The sequence below is a fragment of the Brachyistius frenatus genome, unplaced genomic scaffold, assembly GCF_029030835.1.
Source record: "Brachyistius frenatus isolate BFR_SWC_R1_liver_20210118 unplaced genomic scaffold, ASM2903083v1 Contig_4, whole genome shotgun sequence".
NCBI lineage: Eukaryota > Metazoa > Chordata > Actinopteri > Embiotocidae > Brachyistius > Brachyistius frenatus.
Window position 1 is genome coordinate 3,855,001 of NW_027210603.1, and position 23,898 is coordinate 3,878,898.

At 40.7% G+C, this 23,898-nt stretch overlaps 1 protein-coding gene across 8 annotated transcripts in view; it reads left to right on the forward strand.

Annotated features, from left to right (window-relative positions):
• The first annotated feature begins 13,825 nt into the window (after window positions 1–13,825).
• dlgap4b (discs, large (Drosophila) homolog-associated protein 4b) overlaps window positions 13,826–23,898 on the forward strand; it is a 116,188-nt gene continuing 106,115 nt past the window's right edge. For 5 of the 8 annotated variants that reach the window (XM_069711365.1, XM_069711382.1, XM_069711374.1 and 2 more), the window contains exon 1: window positions 13,826–14,258. The gene's annotated coding sequence lies outside the window, so the exon portion shown is untranslated. The remainder of the gene's footprint in view (window positions 14,259–23,898) is intronic. The other 3 variants (XM_069711408.1, XM_069711426.1, XM_069711398.1) reach the window with 2 other exon arrangements.

Here is a 23,898-nt window from a genome sequence, read left to right on the forward strand (position 1 = left end):
TTTAAAGGCTTAAAGCAAAAAAAACAAAAGAAACCATGTCTTCAGAGTTTTGATTTTTACTGTTAAAGCTATTATTTCGCTTTAACTGGATTTGGCTCAACTGCATTAGATGCGCAGTTGTGAATTCCTTTGGGAGATGTCAGTTTTCAACATCTTGTACAAAGGAGAGAATGACTGAAGAGAGATATAATGACAAACACACATACATGCACATTTACACATACAGTATTTCTACAGAAGCGCTTATCGTGATTTCTCAGATTTTGCTTTGTAGTCACATTAAAGGACAACAAACCGGCACAAATGTGACAAGGACAAACCTTTGAAGCAAATCCAACACGTTTTAATAACCATTTTTTTGTTGTTGTTGTTTTTTTAAACAATGGATACCACACAGGCTCAAGAAACAATCCGGCCAAGCTAAATGTGACATCTGGTTATATATTTGGGCGGCACGGTGGTGCAGTGGTTAGCATTGTCGCCTCACAGCAAAAAGGTTCCGGGTTCGAATCCGGTCCTGGGCCTTTCTGTGTGGAGTTTGCATGTTCTCCCTGTGCTTGCGTGGGTTCTCTCCGGGTTCTCCGGCTTCCTCCCATCATCCAAAAACATGCACCTCAGGTCAGGTTACCTGGCAGCCTGCTGCAGCATCTCCCCCCTGAGAGCCCCCCTGCTGTAGTGAAGACATTTCCCCTCGGGGATTAATAAAGTGTATAAAATAAAATTTTTTTTATTAATATTTAGATATTCATTAAATGAATGCCATTGCATGGGCTGTATTTATATGTATCTTGTTATACTTAGGAAGCTCAAGTTTTTGTGTTTTTCCCTTTGAGTCTCATCCCGATAATAGAAATCCTCTGTTCACAGCTCGTCCATATGTCAGAATAGATTTGTGATTTTTCTCAGAGAGAACAGCCTCTCATTAAAATGTGTTAACTCTAATTGCAGCCAGAGCCAAAACGCTTAGTATCATGCACTTAATGATGCATTTCATTAAAGTTAAAAACATCCTTTGGCATCTTGCTCAAGGCTCCTTCAACACGTGGACCAGAGGATACTGGACCTGAACCAACAACCCCACAGCTGATACCCACCTGGGTTAAAGCCCAGTGATTAACTGTGAGGCAAAATAATTCCTGTCAGAAGTACAGTAGTGCAATACTGTCAATGTGTGTGTGTGGTTAAACACCGCTGAACATGGCATGTCTAAGCTCATTAACACTCATTACAAGGTCATGCAGGATGCCAGTAACATCATAATAACACGTCATGTCATACATGACACTGGTGCAGAGCTGTTGTTGGACAATTATTAGTAATTGTCCAACAACAGCTCTGCACCAGTGTCCGGCAGGGAATTCACCTGTGTTTTATCGATGCCCTTTTAATGAACATTTAGCTTTAATATATACACAAAGCATCAGTTATTAATATAATGGCAATGTACCATAAATGTGTCATACTGTACTTGGGGAGGGTGATTGAGTATTGCATATATGTAAACAAAGCAAATACACTACAGTGCAAAGAGGCCGCAAAGACAATCAGAGAATTCATGTCATGTTCACCTCCACTTTCTGTAGCTTTCGTGTATGTTTAACAATCAGCCGAGTTACCGCTTCAGTTGAGTCAAATACAGTTTTCCACAAAGGCAGAGAAACACTTTGCATGGCTGCACCAAGTGTTTCCAATGCCTTGTAGGCCTGAATAACATATTAATGCACTCGTTCAGAACAGATGCATAGTAGCCTTTGTATTTATAATGCAGGGAATTAACTGCAGCCGAATTATCTCACTTCCATGTGGATTTGTTTGTGTCATCAAAGACGGTATAGAATTTTGTAGTGATGATTGTCTTGTGATTGTCATAAAGTTAGTTTGATAGTTTTCCAAATTTGTCTGTCAACAGTCTCTGAAAACAGTTCATAGTGTTTTCTCAGGAACACGTCAGTGTTTGGACCTGACTCTTATGACAACACAGTCTATGACTATGATACTGGAAACTGTGCCTCTATTTATGATCTTCAGTTTGAGATATACCATCGCTACAATTTGTTAATGGCCACCATGCCAGACAGAATTGTTCTCATCTGGTCAAAAAATCCTTTCCGTAATCTTTCCTTAAACCACAGCTAATTCCCACACACGCCTGACTGCCATCGACAAACGGTGACAACAGCGTTAATGAAGAGAAATTTCTTGTCACTTTCATGTTGGGGTCAAAAATACAAACAAAAAAAAGCACTCAGGCTTTGTTAACTTTGCACTTGAGCACTCATGCTAATCCCTGTCTTTACCTTTGCCGGAAAGCTGCTTCTGCTCCCATTTGGCTGATTTCATCCCCTCCCCCCTCCCCCCATTTCTAAATGTCCATGCTAGCATTAAGGAACCATCTGTGGCTGTGTTTCATCGGCTACTGGCTCAAGGCTCTGGTTTTTAAATAGAAGCAATGGAAGACTTGGCCCCTAATGGAGTACAGTCCGGCTTTGGAAATGTTTTCGCACGGGGAAGCATGAAAGTTTGAGTGTTTTACAGACTAAACATTTTTAATGAATACACACTAAACAACAGTGAAGACTAGAGGATGAGATGCACAATGAGAGAATTTCTTTTACAGCAGCTCAGGTCATATCCTGCTTTAACTGAAACCCCCCCCCCCCTTACGGGGACTGTTTACACAGCTACAGAGAAAGGAAAGGTGGACTACTGCTTTGTAATTACATCTGGATTACTTCTATTTCATCACATCATTGCTCAATAAGATACTATTGCTTTACAGTTCCTGCTTTTACAGCGCATTTTTGTACTTGCTACTTATTTGGTTTTGCTGTATACAGCTTTGCTAGATGTGTGTCGCTGACAAGCAGAGGACAACTGAGCCTTTATTCAGCTTCCTTAATGTTGTCATCAAGAAAAACCCAAGCAGCGCATGCCGACCAGTCTCAGTTCTCTGCAGCAGCTGTAGCCCTGATGTGTACACATCCTCATGCCAAATTGACAGTCGGTCATTTACCAAAACAACAGTATATACACGCCGGAGAGTACCAGTGACAGGTGTAACATATCTTTGTCATTATGTTAACAATAATAAACACCAGGTTAACCTTGTGAAACAGTTACAGTTGGTTAGGTTGAGGAAATGATCATGGTTTGGTTTAAAAAAATTAAAAAGTAGGTTAGATTACACAATTTAAATATTGTACATAGGTTAACTTCCATACTTAAGCTAAAATAGGTAAACGTTGACTTTCGGCTTCACATAAGTTTAAATGTGGGTTGTATTAAGCTGTTTGCACAGATGACTTTCTTTCTGTGTTTTAAAGGAAGCCAGTCTGTTCGATGCATTTTGTGGAAGGTTCATGACGGCTAAAGTGCAGCTTCCAGTGCAGTGAGTGGTGACATACATAGGCAGCATAGCTCTTCAACACAGTACAATTCATTGTCTTTTTACTGGTCATTTTAGATTTTTTACCGAACCTGCATGTCTTTGTACTTTGGGGGGAAATTTGTGAACACATACAACCATATGGAGAAAATGCAAACAGACGGTTGGACGACCCCAGTGCTTACTATATCTGTATATTTCCTCTGCTTTTGGTCCGTAGATCTTTTGTAAATAGTCTGATCTCGTATCCTTTACGTTAGAGTGTCTGTGTGTGAAGGAGCTGAAGATGTACAGTTTGAAGGATGAGTTGGGTTAGGAAGAAGTCAAGGACAGGGAGGAGTGGGAGACAAACGGAAGTCATAAAACAACATAACTCATTACCACATTACAAACCGCTGAAATAATTCACCTGTTTCTCCAATGTCAGTTCTTAACCTCTCTCTGTCTCTCTCACATATCAGCCTCCGTGTGTAAGTTTATGCATGTGTGAATGTATGATTTGACAGTGTGTGTTTCTGGATTTTTGTTTGCTATGTGTGTGTAGACCTTGTACAGTAAGTGTCAGCACTTGTGCACATCACTGTCTGCTTCACAGATCATGTGATCGGGTAGATGTTGACGTGGTTAGTCTGCTGATGAGAATAGAAAGAGAGACACAAGCTTGAAAACCGTAAAGAGAAGTAAATTAGTTCGGTTGTGTGAGTGAGAGGCGGTGCATTTTTCTGACATTTCTTCCAGTGACATTTACAGTCTGCCTGGAAGAGAGGAGAATACACAGAGAGAGACATGTAAAAACAAAACAATGGAGCAATTTGGCTCCTTGTCTCATGATGGACTTTGGAAGTTGTTTCCTTTGCTCGACTTTCACACAGGGAATAATTGGTGTGACCTCTGGGATCCGAATGCAGATCAGTTATCAGTGTTTTTGTGTCAGAGCCATCTTGTTCCAGTCTGACAGAAGGAAAGGTGAGAGGCAGCTGATTGTGCAGGTAGGACTCATTCAATGGGAAAGGCAGAAGGGCATTGTGAAATTCAAAGAAGCGTTACAATATTAGTAGTATTTGATGGTTTTTTGTTTGTTTTTTAAACCCAGATTTGGATTATAACACGGCCTCCGTAATCACAACATATTTTTTGGTGTAATTTCAAAAGGAATGAGAAATTTGCTGACTGGTGGCATGGAGAGTAATTTAGAAATGGACAGATACTGCTGGAAGATGAATTGTACGAAATGTTCCAGGAAAAAATAGAACACGGAGTTAGAAGTGGCATCTCAGCACAAGCAAAAAAATGGCTACATTAAATATGGTGTGCAAATTTCATTTATATGTTGGCTGGAATAAAATTGGTCCGGAGCGCAGCGTAATAAATTTTTTTTTATCAACTAATCGGATTTTTGTTTCAATTTATTCTGATTCAGAAAATAAATGCTTTACTCAGACTGCTCTATGATGGCTTAGAGATGAATTAATTTAATTTTCAATATAGAAAATAACGATCAGAATTTATTATAATGATATACTACCATTACTCTAACCACACAGGCTATTTTAAGAAGGTATTACAATGATTTCCAAAGCACTTTCATCAGATTGCGAAAAAGTTCTCCCGTCACTAACATGTAAAAATCCGACACTACGACCCAGTTTTGATCGCTGAAAGCTGAGGCCTGGTTGTGTCTGAGGCCGTAAGCTCCGCTGGGTGTAATCAGCCAACAGCTTCTCCCCGTGGCCCTTGAACTCCCCTGTGTTCCTGTCACTGGCTTCAAGTCTAATTTTTCAGCATTCACTCCAGGGGCCAGAGTCAGGGAGGGAAACCTGGCTAAAAGCAGAGATGAGCTTTGCTCAGTCGTGTTGTGACCTCCTGTCAAAACCTGAGCTCTGAAAAGCTTAGCCATTTTATCAGCTGAGGACTTTTGGATAATGTAATTAACTGTGTAATTAATGCTGAATGCATCTTTTCTATTTCACGTGTTTGCTGTCAGAATTGCCCTTCATGTGACTAGCCAGATTTGAACAGCACAGTTTGAACAGCCATGATTGTTGGCACAGGAGGTGAAATAGCTGCACATACAAAGGCAGAGCACTTATCATCTGAATCACCACAAAGAGAGGCAAAAAACAAAGTTGTATTTTTGGGAAAGGTAGCAGCGTGTGTGTCTAATGGTCATCATGTCTGTCAGTGGGTCAGTCCGTCCACAGCTGGATTCTAGAATGAAATATTAAAATAATTATCGCATGGATTGCTTTGAGGTTTGGTATCGACAATCATCATCTTTCTCTTTGCACCATCATCAGGTGATAATTTTCAATTCATTGATGTTAGTTCATAAAAAAAACTATAAAATCTCAGTTATATTTCAGTTGGAGAACATGAGCATGATACTACGCCAAACAATAAGGTGCTAAACATTGTTTTAGTCTAAATCAAGTAATACTACACATGCATGTACACATGCACACACACACACTCACTATTGTATGAGGACTCCACACCCAGAATATTCTAATTCACCATCTTTTAAAAGTGCAGCATGTGAGATGATAATGAATCAAATGAGCAGAGAGAATTTTTTAGAACTCGTTAGTATCACATTTGAGAGGTGTTGACAGGGCAATATATAGCGCTGAAATCACACTTGTTTTTTTTTTTTTTTTTTTAAATCTCATATACATTATACAATGCAAGTTCTACCTTACACATGCTGTAAAATTGTATAAAGTGCTCATCAAAGGCTGACAAATACCCTAACGTGACTATTTTTCTTAGAAATTATTCTGTTGCCGTGCGTTCGGGGAGCCCTTTGCGTTGTATACCGGGTCCCATGTGGCGTCATTGTGGGATGAAGGGAAGCAATTGAACTGGTTATTTTGCTTAAGATCACAAACTGCACGAGGCAACGGAGCGGAACCTACATGTTGAAATTAATGGAAATGATGCGGGTGTTGCATTTATGATAAATTACCACTGACATCCTCCCCTATAACAAAAACAAATCAAAGGTTGTTTCATTGCCACCAACTCAGTTGGCCTGGTGTATGTTGATTACGTGACCATGTCCTCTCCACAGTGCAGGCAGCTCTAATTTTGAAATCCAATTACCTGCCGAGCAAAAAGCTGTGCAACTGACACCAGCTGCCTCTTCAGTAACATTTAGCAGAGGTGGACAGGTGCATCAGTGTGAGTGTGTGAATGTGAAAGTGTTTGCTGGCACATGTGTGCACTTGATTAGTAAACTTGTCAGTGCTCTCTTTCTATTGACTTTTATTAAGCATTCAGCAGAGTGTGCGTTAAAACGAGGAATCACGCAGGAGGAGGACAAGTGTTTGGCACGGATAGATAGTTGGTCATCACGTTACCAGAGTGCAACCTAGAAGGGCAACTTAATAAATGGAAGAGTGTGCCATTGATGTTCTCAGCATTCCCCTTCAGAGCTACTGTATTTTTGATAGGCAAGCTCTGCTGTTTAATTAAAGTGATAGTGTTCCATGGAAAATAATCTGTAATTAAATGGGTTCTGGAGCACTGGACTCAAATCAAGTGCAGCAGAACTCAATTTGTCATATTTGCCTTTAACCAACAGATAAACATGAAAGATATTTTTACAACATATTATTTATTTTTATTTAGATGGTTCTTTCAAGAGCCATTTTCAAATGTTAATGTTAATTTTGCTGACATTTTATTTAGTAAACAATTAATTGAGAATTAAAATTACCGCCTAGCGGTTTTATCCCTCCGCTAAGCACTTAAGTTGCAGTTTACATCCATATCTGTCCAAACTCGCATAGATGTTGCTGTGGAAAAGCTATAAATTCCAAAACGTGGATGCTTCACACACAACATTCCTGACAGCACAGAAGATTCAATTTCAATTCAATTCAACTTTATTTATATAGTGCCAAATCACAACATAGGTTATTTCATGGCACTTAACACATTAAAGTCCTTACAGCAAGACTTTACAATATTATACAGAGAAACCCAACAATTCAACAATTCCCACATAAGCTAGGAGGGGAAAAACTCCTCTTTAAGGGAGAAAAACCTCCAACAGAGGGAAGGAAAAACTCCCTCTTAACAGGAAGAAACCTCTGACAGAACCAGGCTCAGGGTTGGGCGGCCATCTGCCTCGACCGGTTGGGGTGAGAGGAGAGCATAGAGAGAAAAGGACAGCATAGAGATAGAAGAGAAGAACTGTTGGTGGAGACGACAAGCGCAGGGCCGAGACATGCAGCTCCATGGCGGGACATCTGCAAAAGAAAGAAGAGAAACTACGTGAGCGAGGGAACTGAATGGAGACAACAGACAATAAGAAAAAACTATGGGAGAGAAAAGGATGGTGAGGTATGAGTCAGTTAAAGAGTAGGAGGAAAGAAAAGAAGGTCAGCACGTAACGAGGTCCCCCAGCAGCCTCGGCCCATAACAGCATAACTAAGGGTTGGTTCAGATCTACCTGAGCCAGCCCTAACTATAGGCTTTATCAAAAAGGAATGTTTTGAGTCTAATCTTAAAGCTAGAGAGGGTTTCTGCCCCTCCAACACAAACTGGGAGCTGGTTCCACAGGGGAGGAGCCTGAAAACTGAAGCTCCGCCTCCCATTTTACTTCTGGAAACTCTAGGAACCACAAGTAGACCAACGTACTGAGAGCGAAGTGTTCTGCTAGGATTATATGGTTCTGTAAGATCTCTAAGATATGATGGAGCCTGGTCATGTAGGGCTTTGTAAGTCATCAAGAGAATTTTAAATTCTGTTCTTGATTTCACAGGAAGCCAATGAAGAGAAGCTAAAACTGGAGAAATATGATCTCTCTTGTTAAATCCCGTCAGTACTCTTGCTGCAGCATTTTGGATCAGCTGCAAGGTTTTTAATGAGTAATTTGGACATCCTAACAACAAGGAATTACAATAATCTAGCCTAGAAGTAACAAACGCATGAATGAGTTTTTCTGCGTCATGCTGAGGAAGGATTTTCCTGATTTTATTAATATTATGTAGATGAAAGAAGGCAGTTCTGGAGATCTGCTTTATATAGTGGCTAAAGGACAAATCCTCATCAAAGATGATTCCAAGGTTCCTCACAGTTTTGGTGGAGGCCAAGACAACATCATCTGGAGAAACTAAGTGATTACAGAAAGAGTTTCTGAGGTGTTTCTGAGGACCAAGTACGATAACTTCTGTTTTGTCTGAATTTAGAAGCAGGACGTTTTTGGTCATCCAGGCCTTTATGTCTTTTAGACAGGCTTCAAGTTTTACTAACTGATTAGTTTCATCTGGTTTTATAGAAAGATATAGCTGTGTGTCATCTGCATAACAATGGAGTTTATGCAGTGCTTCCTGATGACATCTCCTAATGGAAGCATGTACAAAGTAAAAAAGTATTGGGCCTAACACTGAGCCTTGTGGAAGTCCATAACTAACTCTTGTTTGTCTGGAAGATTCATTGTTGACATGGACAAATTGGAATCTATCTGATAAGTAGGATTTGAACCAATCTAATGCAGTTCCTTTAATCCTCGTAATGTCTTCTAATCTCTGTGATAAGATCGTATGATCAATCGTATCAAAAGCAGCACTGAGGTCCAGAAGAACAAGTACAGAGACGAGTCCATTATCTGAGGCTAATAAAAGGTCGTTAGTAACTTTCACCAGAGCTGTTTCTGTGCTATGATGAACTCTAAAGCCTGACTGAAAATCTTCAAACAGATCATTCCTTTGTCAAAAAAAAAAGTTGATTTGTAACAACTTTTTCATGGATTTTAGAAATAAGCGTCAGGTTGGAAATTGGTCTGTAGTTTCCTAAAACAGCTGGATCAAGAGTCGGCTTTTTAAGTAAAGGTTTAATTACAGCCACTTTAAAAGCCTGCGGTACATAGCCGGTTATAATAGATAGGTTGATCTGATCTAATATGGAAGTATTAATTAAAGGGAAGACTTCCTTAAAAAGTTTAGTTGGGATGGGATCTAACAGACAGCTAAGGATCCAGATGAAGAAATAATTCTAGTTAACTCAGAGCTCAACAAGAGAAATCTGTACAATCACCACAATTTCTAGATGGACTCTCATAAATGTGAAATATGTTCACCATCTCCATTTCTGCTCTTCAGTTATTGAAGAATGGACAGAAAAAAAAGATAATTGTTTTATCCTGTTAGATATTTGTGTCAAAAACCTGTTTTACAAGGTCACTAATTCTAATCAGTTCATCTTTGAGTCCAAGTTAATGGCAGTGCCAAATTTGTTTGAAATTCCCTCTAGTTTTTACTGAGTTATCGCATTCACAAGAATAGGACTGATGGATAACAGATTTGATCAGAAAAATCTACTCACTTCATCCTCGAGTCCAATTGAATGTTGTGTTTACAGTTGGAGATGGATTTAAACTCATTGTGACCTTGACCTTTGACCACCAAAATCGTATCAGTTCTTCCTTGATTCAAAGTGAATGTTTGTGCCAAGTTTAAAGAAATTCCCTCAAAGCGTTCCTGACATTGCGTACATGGAATGGGCAGATAGGACAGAGGTGAGGTCACATTGACCTTGACCTCTAACCTTTGATCACCCATCTATTCACTTCATCCTTGAGTTCACGTGAACATTAGTTCCAAATCTGAAGAAGGTCCCTCAAGGTGTTGCTGAGATATTGTGTTCACAAGGAAGACGTGAGGTCACATCGATCTTGAATTCTGACCTTCGACCACCAAACTCGGATCAATTCTTGAGGTCAAGTGAATATTTTTTGTTAAGTTTGAAGAAATTCCCTAAATGTGTTTTTGAGATATCCTGTTTACAATTATGAGACGGACGTACGGACAACCCAAAAACATAATGCTCCGGCTATGCATGGAGGCATACAAATGAAGCAAACAGTAATTGATGATGAGTTCAGACGTTTGAGAGTTAAATTCTTTATTGAAAGGATCTTCATTCAGCGGTCAGATGGTACACTATAGCTGATGGCAAGCGCTCCTCCCTGTATATTTTCTTCTTTTCCTGGTGTCAAACAAAACATCCAAGAAATAAGTGGACTTTAACTTGCCATGAGAATATGTGGTGAAAATTACGGCCCTTTTTGTTGTTCCTCGGGAGTCAAAGCTCAGTGACACAATACATCCAGTAGCACAAAGCTCAGCTCTGTAGCATCGCTCTGTCGACTGCCTTTCGGCTTCTGTCTTGTTAATGAGCTGCCAACCCTGCTCTTACACCGCATGCAGTTAATCAAGGTTGTCAGGGGCATTGATGAGCAGGTGCAGACATCATGCATAAACGCATCTATTTTATTAATGAGTGCAGACTACAGTTCACACCAGTCTCTTTCTTTCTATGAAATGCCACCATTATTTCTGACCTGCAGTTTTAACCATCAATCGCCGGATCGTATGAAACTTTGTGTTCTTCTTCAAAGAGGAAGAAGAGGCATTAAAAAACCTCATTTTTGTGTGTGTGTGTGTGTGTGTGTGTGTGTGTGTGTGTGTGTGTGTGTGTGTGTGAGAGAGAGAGAGAGAGAGAGAGAGAGAGAGAGAGAGAGAGAGAGAGAGACCATCTGTTTATCAGCTGGACCGCCACATGATATAACTGCTGTGCCACAGTTATTTTCTGTCCTTCATTTGAATCCATTAACGAATTACAAACAAATCCATATTTACCTCCAGCGCTGATGTGAAATTGAAAGAAATTTTGGGTTGCTGTGGCAATTAATCTAAATTAGGTCAACTATAAATTAATGGGGTTATATGGTGTAATAGACATCACAATTACTCCACATCTTGTAAAGCAAATGCTGTGAGAAAACACGAATAAATTCCCATCAAAGTGTTTGATTACTTATGATTACACTCTCATGTGTGCTCTGCACATAAATCTCACACACAAAACTCACCTCCTCTAATTGAGCAGGTAATCCTCCCTCACGTGCCTTTCTCACACAACACAGATGTTTCTGAAAGACATGCTTACAGAGAGCAGTAGAGAGCTGCTTTGATTCTAATGCACCTGAGCTGGGATTATCTGCCGGGTTCATGTTGAAGCAGACATGGTCGGAATACATGCAGAAGTGCCTGCCGTACCTTGTCGGTACAGTTCTCAATCTTGAGGGCTTTTACCATTGGAAAACTTTTTTCGTCAGCTACTCCTTTGCATTGACAGCGGAGATGCCATAAAGTGGATACAAAATGCTGAGGCACAAAGCCAGTCATTTGTAGCATCTCAGTGTTGGCGCTCTCCTGGCGAAAATGTCAAGTAAATAGTTGCGGAGAGTCATCTCATTACCAGTTCAGTTCAAAAGGTTTGTCCCAAAGTACTAGAGTGGGAGGTCTGATGGAAGAGTGATCAATAAGAGAGTCCTGTTTTGGAGTAATGTGGTTACAGTCTTCTGCAGCGATGATTTGAGAGACAGAAAGAGTAATGCTTTGGAATAGATTCTCACTTATTGCACCAGTTTTTTTCTAACTAAGATTATGTGACTGCAGAGCTCAAGTTCAAAGCATTTATTTTTGTGCTTCAACTTCAAGCAAACTCTTAAATCACCATCTTTGGAAAAAAAAAACTTGTACGAAACAGAATTAAAGAGTGACATTTTGTAACTACACAGCCAGTTAGAGAGCTAATGGGAGCTGTTCGAGTGTACGTGAGCGAAGGAGCTCTTGTGTTCGGCCCAGCATTATACAGTAATACATCGAGGTAAATGTCGACCTTTTAACAAATTCTTGTGTTTCTCCCCGGCCTGTGCCTCGCGGGGACAAAAGCAATCAAATGTGACAGGTGGAAACAGGCCTATAATAAAGCAATAACCCTGTAGTCCTCCTGCTGTATTAGATTGACTAAATCTTGTTTGATGTCTCACCACACTTCCCGTCTTTCTCTGTGTTCTCTGTGTTCTGTCCTGAGCAGTTTGTGGACGTTACAATTTTGTCATCGCACAATGACACTAATCTCAGTATATCCTTAGTCTGTTCCAAGATGAATTTAGATTGACTCACATATTAAAAGAGGTGACAGCGAGAACAAGAGCAAAGTGTTTGGCCTAGTTAGGCTGAAGACTGTGAGCTGTCCGTGGTGCTGAATGCATTTCATATCTCTCTGTCTTTTGCTCTCCTTCAGTTCTGTCTTTGCTTTACCGGCATGACATGAAGACCTCATACAATGCCAAAGAAGAGGTTGACAAAATGAATTTCTTTCCTAGCACAGGAAGAGCAGCCTGATATTATTATTCATTCCCTTAATGTGAGACAACTATCACGCAGAAAAGAATTGGACTCAATTCATATTTTCCACACACTGTCTTTGAGAGAAGCTCAGCTCAAACATCTTTACATATTCATTCAGAGGACATCAGTGTATTTTTAAATTTTAAAATTAGCATTTTTAAGTGGCTGTCTGTTTGTTGTTTTCTGCGCATTTTTAAACCACTTCCTGACACGCTTTGGTATCCATTTATGTATAGTTTGAAACTGGCTGTAATAGAGAGTGTTTCTGTAGCACACACAAATGGGATAAACTGTGAGCAAGCGGCAACCAACAGCGACGTCACCCATTGGTTTTTGAACGGTTGTTCCGTAACCTCGAGTTCGGATATTGGCCGTCGCCATCCTGCTAGTTCGGAGCGCTTTGGAACCAGAAGTGACCAAACTGGGACAAGTTGGGGGGGAGCAAGCGGTGGACCTGACTCGATCTGATTGGAAACCTGCCGAAACTACATCCTGATAGTCGTAACCTGACACGCCCCCAAAAACACTTTTTAAGACCTATTTTCTAATTAATGATGAGAGGATTTTCAGATCAGATCAGAAGTGGTGACTTTAGAGAACAACACCAAAATGTCTCATGGAAAAAATTTAATGACAAGTTTACTGCTATTTACTGCTATTGTATTGCTTTTCTATTATTATCTTATTGCTTCTGTATGCTGCTGTAGCGAAAACATTTCCCCTCGGGGATTAATAAAGTTACCTAACCTAACCTAATGGAGGTCTATGGAGCCAAAGCCTTTTTGGAGACAACCTCTAGTGGCATTTGGTGGTATTGATTTGGCTTCACTTTTCAGACGCTGGAGCTACATCCACTTTTATATACAGTCTATGACTGCCAGGCAGAATCTTTTCAGTCCACCAACTTTACAGTCGTTAAGAGTATTAGTTTAATGATGGCTTGATGTTTATTGTGATGGGTTATGAGCTTGAAAGGTTTGTTTATATTTTTCAAGTCAAATGGAATTGAATGAAAGTCAATGGCTACCTGAAAATAAATACAGCAGGGGTTCAGAAACGAAAAAAAAACACCGGTGACGTTACAGTGAAATAATGTGGATGACTGCTCGTCTAAAAACAGTGAAGCCTTTCACTTGTGATCTGTCTCTCTCTCTCTCTCTCTCTCTTTCTCTCTCTCTCTCTCTCTCTCTCTCTCTCTCTCTCTCTCTCTCTCTCTCTCTCCGGAGTTTGTTTGCTTGGTTGCAGCAGTGTCTCAGTCTCTATCCCGGCTCGCCTGACCGACTGGAAGTCCTCCTCTTCCCCGACATATCTGTCTTGCCTCTCCGTCCGCCTGTCTGCCCGCTTATTTGTCTGCCATCCTCCAACGCAGAGGTGCATTCAGAGCTCGGTGATGGAGACGGCTGTGGACCGGTGCTTTCGCTTTTCCCCCCGCGGGAGACACACCAACTCACCGGACAAATAAGGCGTCAAAGGACCAAGACCGGTTTTTCCGCGGAAAACGCAGCTTTCAGCTCACAGTGACGCTCGCTCGTGCGCTCCTCCTCCTCCTCTTCCTTTCTGCGAGCACGTCTTCAAAAACAGATGCTCGGGAAGTTACGGACGAAGCACGGATAAAAACCCTCCAAGTCGTCTTCTCCAATTTTTTCCAGAAGCGCTCTCACCCGAAGGTAAAACGGCTCCAGAGCAAAACTGTTGAATTTACCGCTCGGTGTTTGTGTCTATTAGCCTCCGTGTCGCCCCCTGAATGTATGTGTGTTTTACATATTAAGTCAAATCTGTCAAACAGGAGTGAACATTTCGTCCAAAGTGGGTGGGAAGGTGACTCATGCCGATTCGAGCGCCGTTTTGGAGTCAGTATTTACACTGCGCCTTTGCGGGTTTGAAGGACATACAGGCTATAGGCTATTTCTTGAAACATTCACTCCACCCTCACAGGACTTGGTCTTATGCGTGTGTGTGTGTGTGTGTGTGTGTGTGTGTGTGTGTGTGTGTGTGTGTGTGTGTGTGTGTGTGTGTGTGTGTGTGTGTGTGTAACAAAACAACATGGGCGATGTGAATTGCTGCAGCTCCTCCTTCAAGGTTTTATTATGTTTGACAGGTGAAGAAAAGGGAGGTTGGAGTCTTTGACATATGTGACTTGTTTGGGGTGGTGTAATTATTTATTCACCACTGACTACTGGATTTATTCCCATCATATGCATGTAAATGAAAGACTTACAAAAAACACTACAACCCTATTGGTGCTTACAAAGATGATGTGGTGCCTTGAATTTCTGTTGCTCTCATTAGACGTTGCACATTTCTTCTGAGTACAGACGCTTCTTTTGATATGAGCGCTGGAATTTGTCCATATAACATGAGACATTCTCAAAGTCTTAGTAGACTTGAGAATAGGAGCTGTCTCTCCACCACAATGTGAAGTGGCCCCAAGGAAACCGAGAGACTTCACTGTGTCTGTTCACTGTTGAACATCAACAAGCGACAGTTTATTGGTTGAAAAACGCCCCAGTGTGTTCATGGTCATGAATCAAGAAGGTTTTTATGTGCACTGAGAATTGAGACAACCAGAAGTACCACCTGCTTCATGGCTCATGAAATATATAGGTTTTGGTGGAATATTACTTTATGTCAAATAATGACATTTCAAGTGTTGAGGAATGAGAGATGGCTCTTCCAGAGACAAGGATTGAGAACAGACTACGAGTCAAGTATTTACAAGGTCAATTACTCCACAAACTCAAATGGATGAACCGTGCAGCGCCGTCCGCTGAGCAGGCGTTTCCCCAATGTTTGGATGTGGAGGGACAGCTCATCCTGCTGAGTGTAGAGAAGGTGTTTACAGCAAGAATAATCTGTGAGGTTAACCAAAGACTTTGGCAACGTGTAACCCTTGTTCCATAAATAATAAGAATAAGAATACAGCTATCCGTATTTGGTACTTTGAAAGAAGCAACACAGTTAATAAACTGGTCCACCTGTGCTTAGCCAAGGTGGCTAATCAACACAAATCAATACTGTTCTTCCCAATAGATTAATCAAAATAACTCCAGTGCTGTAACCATGTAGATGACATGAGACAACTTGTAAGGTTGTCTCATGTCATCCGCTCCGTGCTCGGATCCTTTAGTAGGTTGCAGTGTCTTCCATTCCATCAAATTAACAATGGATTTAGGTCTAGCTACCCTTTTAGCTCAGTTTTTTTGAGTGACCTGAAAAGCAGCCCAACTGCTGCATTAGTGGCCTCAATTTGCTTCAACTGCGAAAAAAAAGGTAAAAAAAAAACCAACTAGTAGGCCATGCTAACTCATACCCATTTATGTCCATCTTCCCTCTCTTGTTCTCTTGCTCTTTCTCGTCCACTTTCACACACTCTACCTCTCTCTCCCCCTGCTAGTATGCATGCACTCACTCAAACTGTGTCTCATCGCATCTCGTCACTCTCCGCAGCACTCTGCCCCCTCTGCTTGTCTCCATCACACATGCACAAGCACACATGCACAAAAAGTAGCACACCAGCCCACAGCCATGTTGGATTCTGTGTGATGAAATTTGGGATCTTTGCACCTACAATTTCATTGTTTGTTGTCTCCGTTTATGTGTTCATACTCTGCACTTATTCTGCAGTTGTTTCCTGCTCTTCAGTACGACCTCTTTGACCTCAAAACAAGGTGATGATTGTCTGTAACTTATGTCACATATTGTGAGGACAGAACGAACGGGCACCAGAAGAGAACTTCCAAACCCCGGTGGTATTTCAAGGGCAGGTCATTTCTATTTTCTCTGTTTGCGCAGTAGTTTTGTTTTAGTGGGTGGTATATTGCAGAGGGCCATTTATAATGTATAGAGCAGTCCGGTATTAAATATCTGCCCAGTCGGGGGGGGGGGGGGGGGGGGGGGGATTTACACCATATTGCATCAATGGAGGGACGAAGGCTACATGGGGAAATGGAAAAGAATATTCCTTTTCCTTGTGTTTGTGCAGATAGTTGCCCATGTGCTGTGACTTTTTGGAGTGTGGGGGCTTAGTAATTCGTATTTAAGTGGATGCTTTAATGTTACTGCAGTAAATATTGAGTCATTATGCCGATATCTTATAGAAAAGGTTGAAGACAAAGTTGACGTCACTGAGCATGAGAACGCAAAAAATAAGTCTATGTTCGCAAATCAACAGACTCTTAAGCGGTAGAAACAGATAAAGTAGCAGAAGTCTATATTTAAACGGCCTCACTAGAGAGATAAGATGTCGTCATTCCCCCCAGTTGGAAACTGTGTCTGCAGAAGAAACCAAATCTTTCATATCTCTGTGTTCTTTTTCTACTCACTCTCAATACAGCTTTTTAGAAATAGATCAGAGCTTTGCATCTATTTACGACATTCTTTCAGGCTGTTCTGGAAGAAGAGTGTGCACCGGTTTTAGTGATAGTGGAAAAGAAAAGACATCATTTGTTTATTTATCTTCCATGGCAGTTGGTAGATATAAGGCAATGTCAAAACTGAATAATGCACGCTGTGAAAATGTCAAACAATCACCCTTTTTTGCTTTTTTGTTTGTCAAGGAGTTATTGCCAGTCGCAAAGACATGCCTGTGGGATATTGGACAATGAGTAAACTGTTTTATTATAATCTAATTGAGATGCAAGAATTTTAACAAGAACACTGTCAGAAAACTGGATTATGCAAAGCAAAGGATCAAAATCCTGATCAGTTAATTTGTCTAGGAAACTGCAGTGATTGCGATGGAAGATAATGGAAGTGAACGAAAGCAGCGGCCACAAAACTAAAATGTTGTGTACTTTTAGAAATCTTGCTTTACCTTTTTCTTTCTTTTCTTATCTGTCAGACGTTCACATTTCAGCTGTAATAAGCACAAACTGTCTTGAAACCAAATACTTGGCAGGAGGTCGTGCACCCCTCCCACTCCTAAACTCCTCACTATTCCTGCTTGTAATCATAACAGTGCAGTGTGGGAATATCTGACATTAAGTAAGACACTTTTGACATCCTCTGGTTGTCCAAAAACACACCGCGCTCTCTACTCTAATTAAAACCTTCGTCTCACTTCCCCACAGGCGGCAGGCGAAGGAATGGGTGCCAAACCCTCTTTTCACCTGCCCTGCAGCTAACAGCCACGGGAGCTGCGCTGCACTGGGATAGTGAGGTTGGCACATGTTCAGGCTGGTTAGGGGGAGCTTTACCACCCAGGCTCCTGCAATTCTGCACACAACATGCGATGATCGTTGGTGTGAGGCCAGGAAACACTCATTAAAAGTATAAAAAGAATCTGTTCTGTGCAAGAATTAGTCAAAGATTTAGTTTGGAATAACAACCCGCTGAAGGATTTTGCAAGATTGCAGATAATTTGTGATATTTCTAGTCATTCTCTGTCAATCTTTTTCCACTGGTTACTCTGACAATACTTGTGCATGGCAAGCAAGGCAAGAAGAGTGTTTCGGTAATGAATATTCTTAAGTTAAGTGAAGATAATTATACTTTTGACATGTGAATGCTGGTATAAGACTGTGCTAACATCCTTACCCACGCCTGAGACTGCACTCTGACTTGGCATTTAATATATGCAGTTGGAAATGCTGCGCTAATGCTCATCAGTCCATGAAAAGGTCAGTTGATTTGACATCATGAGTATCGTGGCCAGACATTGTAAATGATACACAATGTACAAAGTTTGCATAATGACTCATCAACAGTTGCCTATTTTCAATTTATGTCACGCATTAAAAAAAAAAAAAAAAAAAGAACGTCCACTGAGGATATTTTTCACTCTGTGGCACTCCACGGTTTCTTTTTTCTGCAGAGCTTAAACTCTGTGGAACCCAGAGGATGATTCAGCATTTTTCCAAAACTGATGACCTTTTAAAGTTTTAAAGCAAAACACCCACCTAGGTCAACAAAGGTATTCTTAGGATACATTTTCTAGTAATTTCTCAAAGCCAACTGCAGTGCAAAGTATTTTTGTGCCTATGTGTTGCCCCATTTACACATTATCATACTTTATCTGGATAATGACCTCCAATCCATGGCTACTTGCATCTATACCTGGTATTAAAATGGGTTCTCATTGTATTCAGTGTGATCCAATCTCAAAGCTGGCTGCCTTGTCAACAAACATGGTGTCCCAAGGCAGGGGAAGCAATTCTGCTCCCATAATTGTTTCCACTGCCGAGCTATCTTCACTGCTACTGTTTAAACATCCTTTGCTGATACTGTAATATCTAAAAATTATTGATACATGTATACTATTTGTCAACAAGTGTCATTAAAAGACATCATCAGACAAAATGTTCAGAAAATTGTAACATATTTTTAGACACCTGGATTCATTTTTTTCAGCTGTTTTGCCTCAGAGGAAATCTGTTTTCTCTGAGGTGATTATGTGGCTGTGCGGGAGTGTGAGAGCAAGCAGTCACGACTGGAGGATGCCCGTGGAATGTAAAATGCTGTCATAATGGATCTATGTTGGCTTTGTGGGTCTGAATGTATATGCAGGATGTGTGTGTGTCACGGTAAAGAACAACGTCGTGCTCGTCAGTGTGGAGCTGGTGGTTGTGTCTAATTGTAATGTAGAAGTCCTTTGTAGTGTTGGAAAAAAAAAAATTCTCTGAGTGAAATTATTTCCCAGCCCCCTCAGCCAAATGTAGAAGAGTGCTGTTTTAAAAAACTCATCTCTTCAGGTAATTCCGTCACTGGTGAATTTTTTTTATTTATTTATTTTTATTTTATTTTGTAGTGCTGTAGATGTTCTCGGTTGAAGGACGCTAGAAACTTCCTAAAAGTAAATAAAGAAAAACATTTTAAAAGCAAAAAATCCAGATAAATATTGACTGAGGAATTTTAGGGAGCTAAATTTTTCTGACGTAGATGGAATGGAAGACTAAATAGGTGACTAAGTGAGAATTTATGCAAATCCTACAATCACAGACAATTGGTACTCAGATAATAAAGGCTTTTATATTCAGAAATAATTTGAGAGCCAAAAGAAAGAAGGCACAAAAGACGATAATGAGATCAGTGATACTTGGTGGTGGGGGGGGGGACTTTTTTTTCTAAAGAATTAGTGGTAGAAATATGCAGTAGTCTTTATTTCATTCCTCTACCATTCTTTTCTGTATTTTTTCAGTTGTTTTTTTTGCTTCTGCCTTTTTCCCCTCAACTTAATCCTGCCACCCCCCACCAGCAGTTGCCCACCCAGCCGCTGCATCCCTCTCCCTTTCCAGAGAGCCACCTCATAACAAGGCTGTTCCACACTCGGGCCTGCATTAGGATGCAGATCCTTCTCTCTCCTGCTCTTTCTCAATGCCCTTAATCCTTTCCTCCTCTCGGCTATGAATGATAGCTTGAGCAGCTAGTCTCCTGTCTCTGGCAGGCACAGGCCCATTGCTGAACGTAATGATGAGAAAATGGCTGCAGTCAAAAGATGGGTCTTGGTGAGGGGAGGTCAGGCTGTCAGCTGCTGGAGCAGTGACCTGGTAACCCTGCAGAGAGGAGAGGTCTCTGTCAGGCCTCCAGCAGAGAAGGTGGAGTGCTGGATGGTAGACACAAAACTGTGTTCGGTTTAGGTCCAGAATGGTAAGATTACGAGAAATGCAGGAAGTCAGAGCCTCTTTACAACTGTTGCTGTGACTGCTTGGAAATGTCCAGGCTTATCTAACAATCTATTAGTTTTGTTTAGGAAGCATTAATCCAGCCGTGTCTTGGGTTTCAGATCAGACGCGTTAGTCTGTACATTTGTTAAATATGTGTTCATCTGGGGCTGTTTACCTCGGCTGTCACTGTATTAGCATTAATAGAAGCTTTGTACAGTTCGTGTGATTTTGTTTCTGTGCCACTGTCCCCTACCACTGATGTCTGGTATGACACATATTCTATCGTAATTCATGTACACATACTAAACCGGCAGCTGCTTTGAGGTATTTAAAAATTAGTTTTATAGTTTTGAGATAATAACTGAGATGTTGGCGCGCATAGGTATGGATACCGTTCTGTTTGTGGGAAGATATTATGGCAGGTAAGCAAATAAGTGTTCACAAAATACTAAACTATTCCTTTAAGTTGCAATTAAAGTTCTACTAAAAGGGAATGTTACTTTTACTGAACAAGACAATTGTAGTATTGAACAAATTTAGCTCCAGCTTTTAATTAAAAATTCAAACATTTGTTTGAACGTAATTTACATTCGAAGTGCAAGGACCCATTCAAATTCTAAATTTACTGTCTATATGCACAGCAGACCGTTTGTAGTAGTTTAATCTAACAAATCTCCATCAGCGTGACCTATTGCAGCCCGTATTTGACAGGTTAGGATCATTAGTTGTTGATCAGACGAAGGTAAAATCGAGGACACCAACTAGCGATGCAGCATCGTTTTTGGAAAAAGTGACAGCCTTGGTGTGTATGCATTTTTATGGCGCCTCCCTGTGTCGTCCGAACATTTCTTTTGGAACAAAAACATTCCTAAATGTTTAATTAAACAGCCACCACAACAGACAATTTCCCTGATAAGGTTTGCCATCGCCACTCCTCTCCTCTCCTGCCAGGTTCCTAATAGCATGTGAGAATTGTCCTTCATTAGAATCGAGACCACTTCCCAGCTGGACGGAGACTCATTGAGATGCAAGACCCCCACTGGAGAAGTGAGTGGGGGAAAAAATGAAATTAGAGGACACAAGAACAAGCAGAGAGGAGGCTCACCTCGGTTCAATTTACTTGTTAAATCTACTGACATTGCCCCAGTAATCATCTCCCACTTTCACTTTCACACGCACACGCATACACAGATGATTGGATTCACCTCAAAAGGAAAATGGAACTGTAAATGAAGTGTTTCCCATTCACACAGATTTTAATCACAATGAATTCAGTCCCTTCTCTAAGTTACAGACGGTGGGTGGTGAAGGCTTCGTTGTGTCTGTGTATTTGGCTTTATCTTCCGATCAGTGACTGTTTTTTATCTTTTACAAGCGTAAAGCATTTTGTTGTGAGTAAGTGAAATTGTGGTCAATTTCAGCTGCTTACATACTTATAAGCATAAAGAACTTCGTCATATTTTGGAAGATTATGGCTCTGGTAATGCATCAGTCTAAACACACACACACACACACACACACACACACACACACACACACACACACACACACACACACACACACACACACACACACACACACACACACACACACACACACACACACACACACACACACACACACACACACACACACACACACACACACACACACACACACAGGCCCTCACCTTTCTATACACCACCAAAACCTTCCTGCTCCATGCTCAAATTAATCAGGGCTCGACCCTCAACATCCTCCAGTAATCAGTAACATCCTTTTAAACACTTTTATTGCTCACCTGTGCCCTCAGAAATAACCTGTTTCTTCTTCTCTGTCTCACACTCTGCGTTAGTGTCTGTATGTGTGGGCGTAATTGAATGTGTCCTGAGAAATAGTGATGATATCTGTATTGTAATAAAATAACAGTGTTGCTAAATGCAGAATATTTTATTGTACAACTAGTACACTAAAAGCCTCAAGCTGTACCCAGACAGAATTTTTGTTATTGATAGAGGACTTAATAAATTAGCACCAGGCCAAGTATTACATTGGATTACTTTACATTAGGAGAACATCTAAGTGTCTTCAACTTTATAGAGGCACAAAGCCAATATATGAATAGGTAATGTACAACACTGCTCTAAAGCAGTTGCAGGAACTCTGAGCTCCGATCATAGAACCACATCTGTATCCTTTTTCGGCTACTTGAACAATTGATGATTCCTTTCCTTTGTCCAAATTCCCTTCCTCTTCATTTGTCTTTCTTTATTTTTCTGCCGATGCAGTTTGCAGCAGTTTCTGGTCATCCATGGACAGACACTTTTACTGCCCTACAAATGAAAAGAGATTTTATTACTTCCCACCAAGTCCTCCAACCCATTCAACCAAGAGATCGTTTGTCAAGGTCCTCAAATACAACCATCGGAGTGTTTCTTAAATTAGTGCCCCCACAGGCACAGAAAACTCTTGGTCAGGAGTAGACAATGGTTTGGGTTAAAGATGATGACTTGACCCGTGTTGTGTGGTAAAGTTACCACTTATGCAACCTTCATCATCAGTGCAACAATGAACGTAGCTTTAAAAAACGTAAATCAAAGAGCGATCTTCTGCACCCAAACTTACCTCCTCCTTAAAAGGAAAAATACTCTTTTTACAGACGTCATCTGAACTGCGTCACTTCTCCAGGACACCAGACTGTTGTTAGTTATGCAACCGGTCACAGGTCACTAAACTTTAAGACTGCAATAAGCTGCTTCCACAAAAGACCTATGGGGTAGTTTTATTGGTAGAGGACAATCTCTTACTCCCTTAGAGGCAGATACACATGTTCACTGGTGTTAAGAATATTTAATGATACCAAATCATCTGGATTTTGGTAGAATCATGACTGTGTAAATCCATCAGCTGGTGGCAAAGCAGGAGAATGTTTCTATGAAGATGTCAAATATTACAGCAAAATGAAGTGCATGCAAATTGTGACTCTAAATTGCATTGTTACGGTGGGCTGACTTTTTGGCTGTAATTGTATATTCGCTTATACGGCATCCAAGAGAAATAACAGTGTGGCACAATTTAATGGTGCTGCAAAGACTCGAGGGAGCGAGCTGCAGCAGAATACAGAGGAAGTTTGGTTCCCACACTAATTGCCTGACATGATGCTGATTGAGCTGGCACTCTGCTGCTGTTCGCTGTTACACGAGACCTAACTTATTAGTTGCCACATGACTGTGTTTATATTTAAAGAGGGTTTTGATTAGTTAGTGCAGCGCTCGAGAGGGATTTATTGTCTCGTTTCTGAACCGAAGTGCTCGTCTTCCTAATGTGAGCCAGAGAAGGTCAGCTTGATAAACCTCTGTTAAGTGGTTCTTATACGTGTGAGTATTTGCAGTGTATTTCATATGTTGTGCTGCTTCATGTATGCAGACTGTGTACATATGGGGGGATTTACATGATTGCTCCAAATAGTTCGAGCAACATATTGAGACCAAACGGGAGACTTTCTCAGTCTGTAAATCCAGTTTTACACATTTTATCTTCACCTTGTGTTTTTATTCTCTGTTTATTCCTTTCATGTTAATATATTTATTTTCATTCTTTTAGCTTGTTTTAGATTTTTGAATTCTTCTTTGCGTTTGCAAAGCACTTTAATATGTCCTGTGCTTGGAATATAAATAAACCTGCCAGGCCTTTCGATATGAGTTATTTTAGAGTAATTACTGGAGTC